Raw genomic sequence first — 11861 nt, 5'->3', positions numbered from 1 at the left:
TGCCTCCACCGGGATAGTGGTACGCTTAGCTAAGGTAGAAACTGCTCCCTCCACCTTAGGGACCGTTTGCCATAAGTCCCTTGTGGTGGCGTCTATTGGAAACATTTTTCTAAATATCGGAGGGGGTGAGAACGGCACACCGGGTCTATCCCACTCCTTAGTAACAATTTCAGTAAGTCTCTTAGGTATAGGAAAAACCTCAGTACTCGTCGGTACCGCAAAATATTTATCCAACCTACACATTTTCTATGGTATTGCAACTGTGTTACAATCATTCAGAGCCGCTAACACCTCCCCTAGTAATACACGGAGGTTTTCCAGTTTAAATTTAAAATTTGAAATATCTGAATCCAGTCTGTTTGGATCAGAACCGTCACCCACTGAATGAAGCTCTCCGTCCTCATGTTCTGCCACCTGTGACGCAGTGTCTGACATGGCCCTAATATTATCAGCGCACTCTGTTCTCACCCCAGAGTGATCACGCTTACCTCTTAGCTCTGGTAATTTAGCCAAAACCTTTAGCAAAGGTTTAATCCCATTAGCAAAGATAACAAATTCTGAAAGCAGGAAACAAATTACAGAATAAACGTTTTTTATCTCAGTCAAACTATAATTCTCACAGCTCTGCTGAGAGAAATTACCTCCCTCAAAATAAGTTTTGAAGACCCCTGAGCTCTGTAGAGATGAACCGGATCATGCAGGGAATACAATGAGTTGCTGACTGAAATATTTGATGTGTAGTAAAAGCGCCAAAAAACGGCCCCTCCCCCTCACACACAGCAGTGAGGGAGAACAGAAACTGTCAGAAAACAGATTAAGCAACTGCCAAGTGGAAAAATAGTGCCCAAACATTTATTCACTCAGTACCTCAGTAAATGAAAACGATTTTACATTCCAGCAAAAACGTTAAACATAATCTCTAGTTATTAAACAGCTTTATGTATTTCTTACAGTGTAATTCTAGTGAAGTACCATTCCCCAGAATACTGAAGTGTAAAGTATACATACATGACATTATATCGGTATGGCAGGATTTTCTCATCAATTCCATTGTCAGAAAATAAAAACTGCTACATACCTCTATGCAGATTCATCTGCCCGCTGTCCCCTGATCTGAAGTTTACCTCTCCTCAGATGGCCGAGAAACAGCAATATGATCTTAACTACTCCGGCTAAAATCATAACAAAAACTCTGGTAGATTCTTCTTCAAACTCTGCCAGAGAGATAATAACACACTCCGGTGCTATTTTAAAATAACAAACTTTTGATTGAAGATATAAAACTAAGTATAATCACCATAGTCCTCTCACACATCCTATCTAGTCGTTGGGTGCAAGAGAATGACTGGGAGTGACGTAGAGGGGAGGAGCTATATGCAGCTCTGCTGGGTGAATCCTCTTGCACTTCCTGTTGGGGAGGAGTAATATCCCAGAAGTAATGATGACCCGTGGACTGATCACACTTAACAGAAGAAACATGTATTTCCTTAATTGCTGCATACATGTAAATGATTAATTAAGTGAACAACGGTCTGGATACAAAGAAGCAATTTGAAAGCACAGCAACCACATGCATTATATTACAAATACATACCATATAAATATACAAGGTAGATAGTTTAATATCCAAACTCCTAAATACTTAACATCATATTTTTTTTTGTATTTTGCTATCAAGGGCAATGTAAATTTCTGAGGTTAGAAAAATAAATTGACATCCATATTGGAGTTTAACCCTTGTGGTACCCCACTCCTATTATAGAATATCTAAAAAACATCTTGTTTGTCCAAACTCCTCTTTTTAAAAAAAATCTATTCTTGGACACATCTTTTTATCAGAATTATGATGGTATGTAAAATGTTTGGCAATTGGGGTATTAGAGTCTAGATTTTCTATTGACCTATTGTGTTCAAGCACCCTATCCTTTAAGGCCCTTTTAGTCGTTCCAACATACTGAGCATTACACCCCCTACAGGTCAGCAAGTAAATAATGTGTGTGTTGTTACAAGTAATATTATATTTGATTTTATATTCCTGGCCTGTGGTTGTGGAAACAAAATTCATGAGAGCTGGTTTACAACAGTGCAACTCTTGGTAGAGCCCTCTAGCCAATTGTTCCCTATAAATGATACTTTGCATACCATACCTATGTTTATAGCACTGTAGAATCTGTTGGCGCTCTACAAATACCTGATAATAATAATATTGCTAGTGTCTTATTAGCATTGAAAGTCGCTAACTTGCAATACAAACTTCCTTTTTATAAGTACGCCTAAATCCTTTTTCTCTTTTGTTTTGCTAAGTGTTGTCAAATGTAAATACTAGGTAACCTGCTAATTTTTGTTTCCAAAATTAGAATCTTTCATTTACCAGTATTAAATCTCATTTACCATTTACAAAGTATTAAGAAAAAAATTAACTAACCACCCGCACAAAGTATTAAGAAAAAAAAAAAAACGACCTAATAAAATTATTAACCCCTAAATCCGCAAATCCCCAACATCGAAAATTACCTAATACATCTATTAACCCTTAAATCGCCAACCCCCCACAATGCATTAACCCTAATTTACCTATGAACTCCTAAACTGCAAACCCCCACAATGCAAAAAACTAATTTAATGACTAAGCCCTCTAACCTAACCTAACATTTCTTTTTTGTCTTGATACAGTGAGTCCACGGCCCACCCGTTGTTTTCAGACAGTTTTTTTTATTTAAACCTCAGGCACCTCTACACCTTGTGTTATTTCCTTTCTTTCCTTTCCTTTCGGTCAAATGACTGGGGATTGTGGGAAGGAAAGTGATACATTGGTGTGTCCGGTCCACGGCGTCATCCGTTACTTGTGGGAACCAATACCAAAGCTTTAGGACACGGATGAAGGGAGGGAGCAAATCAGGTTACCTAAACAGAAGGCACCACGGCTTGCAAAACCTTTCTCCCAAAAACAGCCTCTGAAGAAGCAAAAATACCAGATAGGGTGGATCACACTGCAAAGCAGATAATTCAGAAACTCTTCTAGCAGAAGAAATAGCAACCAAAAACAGAACTTTCCAAGATAGTAACTTAATATCTATGGAATGTAAAGGTTCAAACGGAACACCGTGAAGAACTGAAAGAACTAAATTTAGACTCCAAGGAGGAGTCATGGGTCTGTAAACAGGCTTGATTCTAACCAAAGCCTGAACAAAAGCTTGTACATCTGGCAAAGCTGCCAGTCGTTTGTGCAACAAGACGGATAATGCAGAAATCTGTCCTTTTAGAGAACTAGCTGACAATCCTTTATCCAAACCTTCTTGGAGAAAGGAGAGAATCTTTGGAATTTTAATCTTACTCCAGGAGAATCCTTTGGATTCACACCAACAGATATATTTTTTCCATATTTTATGGTAAATCCTTCTAGTAACAGGTTTTCTGGCTTGGACCAGAGTATCAATCACAGAATTTGAAAACCCACGCTTGGATAAAATCAAGCGTTCAATTTCCAAGCAGTCAGCTGCAGAGAAACTAGATTGGGATGTTCGAATGGACCTTGTACTAGAAGGTCCTGTCTCAAAGGTAGCTTCTATGGTGGAGCCAATGACATATTCACCAGGTCTGCATACCAAGTCCTGCGTGGCCACGCAGGAGCTATCAGAATCACCGAGGCCTTCTCCTGTTTGATCCTGGCTATGAGCCTGGGGAGGAGAGGAAACGGTGGAAACACATATGCTAGGTTGAACGACCAAGGCGCCACTAATGCATCCACTAGAGTCGCCTTGGGATCCCTGGATCTGGACCCGTAGCAAGGAATCTTGAAGTTCTGACGGGACGCCATTAGATCCATGTCTGGAATGCCCCATAATTGGGTTAACTGAGCAAAGACCTCCGGATGGAGTTCCCACTCCCCCGGATGGAAAGTCTGACGACTCAAATAGTCCGCCTCCCAGTTGTCTACTCCTGGGATGTGAATAGCAGATAGATGGCAGGAGTGATTCTCTGCCCATTGGATTATCTTGGTTACTTCCTTCATCGCTAGGGAACTCTTTGTTCCCCCCTGATGATTGATGTACGTAACAGTCGTTATGTTGTCCGACTGAAATCTTATGAACCTGGCTTCCGCTAGCTGAGGCCAAGCCAGGAGCGCATTGAATATAGCTCTTAGTTCCAAAATGTTTATCGGGAGAAGCGACTCTTCCCACGACCATAGGCCCTGAGCTTTCAGAGAGTCCCAGACCGCGCCCCACCCCAAGAGGCTGGCGTCGGTCGTGACGATGACCCACTCCGGTCTGCGGAAACTCATTCCCTGAGACAGGTGATCCTGGGTCAACCACCAGAGAAGTGAGTCCCTGGTTACCTGGTCTACTTGAATTTGGGGAGACAAGTCTATATAGTCCCCATTCCACTGATTGAGCATGCATAGCTGTAATGGTCTTAGATGAATTCGAGCAAAAGGAACCACATCCATTGCTGCGACCATTAGTCCTATTACTTCCATGCATTGAGCTATGGAGGGTTGAGGAATAGAGTGAAGAACTCGACAAGCTTTTAGAAGCTTTGTCTTTCTGACGTCTGTGAGAAAGATCTTCATTTCCACAGAATCTATTATTGTTCCCAGAAAAGGAACCCTTGTGGACGGTGACAGTGAACTTTTTTCTATGTTCACTTTCCACCCGTGAGATCTGAGAAAAGCCAACACAATGTCTGTATGAGCCCTCGCTTTGGAAAGAGACGACGCTTGGATTAGGATGTTGTCTAGATAAGGTGCTACAGCGATGCCCCTCGGTCTTAGGACCGCTAGAAGGGACCCTAGCACCTTTGTGAAAATTCTGGGAGCGGTGGCTAAACCGAATGGAAGAGCCACAAACTGGTAATGTTTGTCCAGAAAGGCGAACCTCAGGAACTGATGATGAGATTTGTGGATTGGGATATGTAGATACGCATCCTTCAGATCCACGGTAGTCAAAAATTGACGCTGCTGGATTGTTGGTAAGATTGTCCGAATGGTTTCCATCTTGAAGGATGGAACTCTGAGGAACTTGTTTAATATCTTTAAATCCAGAATTGGCCTGAAAGTTCCCTCTTTTTTGGGAACCACTAACAGGTTTGAGTAAAACCCTAGACCTTGTTCCCCGGAGGGGACTGGGTTTATCACTCCCATCTTTGATAGGTCTCTTACACAATGTAAGAATGCCTGTTTCTTTATCTGGTCTGAAGATAAGCGAGACAGGTGGAACCTTCCCTTTGGAGGAAGTCCCTTGAATTCTAACAGGTATCCCTTGGAAACTATCTCTAGTGCCCAGGGATCCAGAACATCTCTTGCCCAAGCCTGAGCGAAGAGAGATAGTCTGCCCCCTACCAGATCCGGTCCCGGATCGGGGGCTACCCCTTCATGCTGTCTTGGTAGCAGCAGCAGGTTTCTTGGTTTGTTTACCCTTGTTCCAGCCTTGCATGGGCTTCCAAGCGGGTTTGGGCTGGGCCGCGTTACCTTCTTGTCTAGCGGCAGTGGAGTTATTAGCCGTTCCGTTCCTGAAATTGCGAAAGGAACGAAAATTAGACTTGTTCTTAGCCTTAAAAGGCCTATCCTGTGGGAGGGCATGGCCCTTACCCCCAGTGATGTCTGAAATAATTTCCTTCAATTCCGGCCCAAAAAGGGTCTTACCCTTGAAAGGAATATTCAGTAACTTAGTCTTGGACGACACGTCTGCCGACCAGGATTTTAGCCAAAGCGCCCTCCGCGATACTATAGCAAAACCTGAGTTTTTCGCCGCCAATTTCGTTATTTGAAAGGCGGCATCCAATATAAAGGAATTAGCTAACTTTAATGCGTGAATTCTGTCCATGACTTCTACATAGGAAGTCTCTTTCTGGAGCGACCTTTCTAGTTCTTCGAACCAAAAGGACGCTGCTGAAGTGACAGTAATAACACACGTAGCTGGTTGAAGGATGAACCCTTGCTGAACAAAAATCTTTTTAAGCAATCCTTCCAATTTTTTATCCATAGGATCTTTGAAAGCGCAGCTGTCCTCTATAGGAATAGTTGTGCGCTTCGCTAGTGTTGAAACAGCTCCCTCAACCTTCGGGACCGTTTGCCATGCGTCCCTTCTAGGGTCTACTATGGGAAACATTTTCTTAAATATAGGAGGTGGGGCAAAGGGTACACCTGGCTTCTCCCACTCCTTTTCCACTATGTTTGCTACCCTCTTAGGTATTGGAAAAGTGTTGTCGTGCACTGGGACCTCTAAAAATTTGTCCAATTTGCACAACTTCTCTGGTACTACCATGGAATCACAGTCATCCAGAGTAGCTAATACCTCCTTAAGCAAAGCGCGGAGATGTTCTAGCTTAAACTTAAATGCCACTAGATCAGGTTCTGCCTGTTGAGAAATTTTTCCTGAGTCTGAAATTTCACCCTCAGACAGCCCTTCCCTCACAGCCAATTCCGATTGATGTGAGGGTAAAATAGATAAGGCATCGTCAGCGTCTGATTGTTCATCCTTTTTATCTGTATTTAAAACTGAACAATCACGCTTTCGCTGAAAAACTGGCAGTTTGGATAAAAGATTTGCTATAGAATTATCCACTACTGCTGATAATTGTTGCATAGAAATAAGCACTGGCGCGCTAGGTGTCGCCTGCGCGGGCAAAGCTGGTGTAGACACAGAAGGAGAGGATGTAGAGTTATCCCCACTACCTTCATTAGATAAATCATCTTGGGCAACATTATGAAAAATAACAGAGCTGTCCTGATTTTGTTTGGACGCTATGGCGCAATTATCACAAACACTCGAAGGGGGAACCACATTTGTCTCTATACACACAGAACATAGGTTATCTGATGGAACAGACATGTTAAACAGATTTAGGCAGGCAAACAATGCAATAAAAACGATTTTAAACAAAAACGTTACTGTCTCTTTAAATAATAAAATGACACATTTATTTCTGAATGTTCAAAAAACTATGAAGGCAATATTCGATTTTTCTGAAATTTGGACCCGAGTGTCTTAATGCTTAGAAAGTATTGCACAGCATATATGGAGACTCTAGCTCTTAAAACAAGCAAACCGGAGCTAATTGTTGGATTTAACCGTTTTTACACACCACAATCCCAGCTACAGCCTTGCTGCAGCTTTTTACCTTCCTTAGGGGTCACCATTCACAGAAAAAAGCCTTTTGGAGTCACTTTCTGAACCACAGGACCCTCTCACATGAATCTGCATGCACTGCCTTGAAATTCAACTGCACAGCTGAAGTGCCAAAATGAGGCTTCCTCCCTCAGCACACTAGAGTGAAGGGGCCTTCCTGACTAGATTTAGGTGTCTAAAACAAGCCAGATCAATAAAAAACGTTCCCAAGTGTATGTGAGCTTATAAAATATTTCAAATGGTATAATATTGTAATAAAAACCAATCGATTAAGCCCCTAACAGTGTCTACCAGCATAAAAAACAAAAAGGGGAAGCCTGTTATCTTTTTTGCTGAGGTGAAAGAAAAATGGCTTACCGTTTCCCCTGAGGGGAAAAATGACTGTCATCTAGCATTAGCCTGTGTTGTTAGAAGGAGACTAGTCATACCTGAAGCAGATGAGTCTGCAAACTGTTACCCCCAACTGAAGTTCTCTTGTTTCAACAGTCCTGCGTGGTAACAGTAATGGATTTTAGTTACTTGTGCTAAAATCATAGCCCTCTTAAACAGAAATCTTCATCACTTTTCTGTTATAGAGTAAATAGTACAAGCCAGCACTATTTTAAAATAACAAACTCTTGATAGAAGAATAAAAAACTACAACTAACACCACAAACTCCTCGCCATCCCCGTGGTAGATGCTACTTGTTCAGAGCGGCAAGGAGAATGACTGGGGGGCGGAGCCAGAGGGGGAGCTATATGGACAGCTCTTGCTGTGTGCTCTCCTTGCCTTTCCCTGTGGGGGAGAACATTTCCCACAAGTAATGGATGACGCCGTGGACCGGACACACCAATGTTGGAGAAACAAAAGTTAAGTCTCCCAGGAGGTGCAACAGACTTAAACACAGGCCTGATTCTGACCGAGGCCTGACAAAAGAATTGCACATCTGGCACGTCCGCCAGATGCTATGCAGCAATACAATATAATGCAGAAATCTGACCCCTCAGAGAACTGACTGACCAGACCTTCCTGTAGAAAGGACAAGATTCCAAGAATCCTGAACTCAAAGATTCACCCTTGGATTCACACCAATAAAGATATTTGCGCCATATCTTATGGAAAATCCTTCTCGTAACAGGCTAGCAAGCCTGAATCATGGTCTCAATGACCTACTCAGAAAAACCATGCTTAGACCGAACTAAGCATTCAATCTCCAAGTAGTCAGCTTTAGAGAAACAAACAGATTCTGGGAGGCCATGCAGGACCTACTAGAATTTCCTATGCTCTCTCCTGTTTGATACGAGCAATAACTCGTGGGAGGAGAGCAAAAGTAGGAAACAGGTATGCCAGCCTGAAATCCCAAACAACCGCCAGAGCAACTATCTGAACTGCCTGTGGATCTCCTGACAAACCGAACCTTGGAAGTTTTTTTTTTTTGCTGAGACACCAACAGCTCCATACTCCGGTACCGCCCATTTGAGGGTTAAGTTGGAGAACACAACCGGAAGGAGTTTCCATTCCCCAGGATGAAAAGTCTGTCAGCTCAGGAATCTGCTTCCCAGTTGTCCATTCCTGAAATGTGGATGGCAGATAGACAACAATTGTGAGCTTCAGCCCACTGAACAATCCAAGTCACCTCCTACATGGCTAAGGAACTCGAGTTCCTTCCTGGTGGTTGATGTAAACCATTGAGGTGATATTGACCGACTGGAACCAAACTAAGGACAACTGAGGCCAAGCCTACAGAACATTGTAAATCACTCTCAACTCCAAGATTTGAAAGAAGAGTGCAGAAACTTCCGAGTCCATAATCCCTGTGCCTTAAACAAGACCCAGACTGCTTCCCAGTCCAGTAGGTTGGCATCCGTGGTCACATCACCCAGGAATATCACTAGAAGCACGCGCCCTGAGACAGATACTCCTGAGAAACCACTACGGGAGAGAGACTCTTGTCAACTGACCTAGATCTATCCTCTGAGACAGATCCGAATGTTCTCCATTTTATGGAAACACTGAAAAGTGAAGTTAAAGTCAGCTGCAGCTAGATCCAAACTTCCAACCTTCTGGTTGCAAAAAGGCTAAGCTATATACCGGACCACAAGAACTTGCTGTTGGCCGTACAGTAGACAGAAAAAAAGGAAATGGAATAAATCCATGATTATCTGACCTCTGAGCAATCTTCTCCTAGTATAGAGAATCTATAAAGGTCCCTGAATAAACCACCCTTGTAGATGGAACAAGGGAACTCTCCTCCAGACTCATTTCCCATCTAGGGAAAGAAGATTTGACAAGAGCTCTTGAAAGAGAGTCTCCTTGAAGGATGGATGACACCTATACCCTATGTTGTCAAGAAAAGCACCCTTGCACTACCCCTGGACCTAAAAAGTAATTCTAGGATTTTAAAGGCAAATTCGGTAGCCTGCAAATCATGGTTTAGGCAAGGCTATTTGTAACCCATCAGTGAAAGGGAACTCGCTATGAGGAACACATATCCACAGCTGTATTTGAACTCTCGACCTTCAACTTTTAAGGTAGCAAAGTTTACTACTAAGCCATTGTGGGTCAGACTCAGTAACTTGAGAAGATCCCGAGTCATGGGAACAATAAATACACATCCTTCAGGTCTGTGTTCGTTCTGAACAGGCCCTCTTGAACCAAAAGAGAATGGATACTACTTGAAGGACATAACCTGAGAAACTTGAAGTAAATACCTAGATCCCGTTCCCAGATAGGGACTGGAACTATCACTCCTAGAGAGAGATGTCCAGAACCCAATTCAAGAAAAATCTCTCATCATACCTGGATTGCAAATATTCAAAAGAAAAGTTCTACTCCTGGGAGGAAATCCAAGATTTGTCCTCCAAAAGACATGACTGACACTGCATAAAGAGGAAAAAGGAAAACTTTCCTTTAGTCTTACTCTCTTGACGTGTAGTAGAAAAACATCTTTCCACTTGCAAAGTCAGAGGATAATTCTGTAAGACCAAGACCAAACAATGTCTCATCCTTGAAAAAGGAAACGCCAGAAGCTTGGATTTGGAGGAAACATAAAATATTGAAACTGTAACTGCAGATCTATAAGCCTGGGCTGTACCTCTAAGATACAGGAAGGCCTTTCAGCTGACCAAAAGTCAGCCACAATTTCCTGGCGGGCTAGCACAGCAAGTCTAAAAAGACAAGGCTTTGCTCTAAATGAACAATTAAACCTCTAGCTTCTTATACAAGGATCTGTAAGAGAGCAGCTACCCTCCATATGATCGAAGTTCTCTGAGCCTTAGTAGAAAACCTCCCTTCTACTCAGGACACCGTGCATAATAATGGAGTCAGCGACAGGAAAATCTTATAAAGGACGGGATACAGGGAGAAAGGTATCCCTAACTTCTCCCATTCCTGTGCAAATAGCCAAGGCACGTCTAGAAACACTTCCTCAAACGAAGGAACATCATTGAAATGAAAAAAGGTTGACAACGACACGGGAATCAATGTCGTCCAAGTAGCCAAAACCGCCTTTAACAGTATACGAGGTGAGCAAGCATACATCTGAAAGAAACGACTTCAGTATCAGATGAAAGAGTTATACTGTCCGAATCTGAGAGTTCACCCACAGAAACTACCGGCAAATTCTCCTCACCAAACTTAGGAGGAAAGGCAACCTGTACAGCTGAATGAGGAGCAGAAACCTTCTATCTGAATCTTGAAAATGTCCTCTTGCGTTTTCCCTGAAGCATAGGAAAGGCAAATAAAGCAGAGGATACCTGAGCTGCCTGTCTTCACCCTGAGGGGTTGGGGATTCTATCTATCTTTTTCAAATGTGTATTTATTCTTTCAATTGGGTGCTATTTAGCATTCCTTAAATTTAACCCCCTTACCAGCTAACTTCTGTCCTTAGCAGGCACTTTATGATATGGCTGATCAGGTTATTTACTATAAGTCTCTTCATCAGTTGTCAGGGTGTTTGTGCAGGCTAGAGAGGGGGTATTTACCCATCATACAACAAACTAATCCACTTTCTTCTGGTTTCTAGGGGGGGGTCTTTCTCTCTCTTTTTTCTGGACCCACCGCTTTACCCATCAGTCTAGGCAATAGAGTATATGGCTTTTTCATATAGCTGGGAGACTGAGTGGGTTTTACATAAATAAATGATCATACTATGAATAAACCACAGGAGATTTATGTATGGGTATCAGGCGTTTCTGTTCTTGACTGTGTTGCGCTCACTGAACACATTATCACTATACAGATAAAGAAGCTGGAGTGCTTCCTATGGTTCCATTGTTGAAGAATAAACGCAACATAGTGTGTGGGTGAGCGCTCACAGGAGAACTCGGTCTGGCTATTGACTGTGGTTCGTTGCAGGTAATCTGTATTTATAATTTATAATTTACACTCACCAGTTTGCCGGTTATGAGTTACTAGCCACTGATCCACAGGCCAATATTATCCAATGTTTACTATTATAATGAGCTCTTAGTTTCGAATCGGCCCCATTGGATAATACAAAGAAGGGGGTGTAAACCCGTTGTTCAATGGGGAGCAGGGCACGCTGCACACTTTTAACTCAGGTAAAGGTGTTTATCCCCTCCACTCTATGTGTAACTATTCACTCATTTAGTGCTACGGCGCCACTGTGTAAATAAATTTATTCACTTGCATAAAAACACCCGTCTGTGCTCCTCTATTTCATTTTCATGGTACTATTGCATTCCTATTGGCTGAAAATTTTAACTCAGCCAATAGGAATTAGAGCTGCTAAA

This window comes from Bombina bombina, chromosome 1 (assembly GCF_027579735.1).
Source record: "Bombina bombina isolate aBomBom1 chromosome 1, aBomBom1.pri, whole genome shotgun sequence".
NCBI lineage: Eukaryota > Metazoa > Chordata > Amphibia > Anura > Bombinatoridae > Bombina > Bombina bombina.
This window is presented reverse-complemented; position numbering follows the sequence as displayed.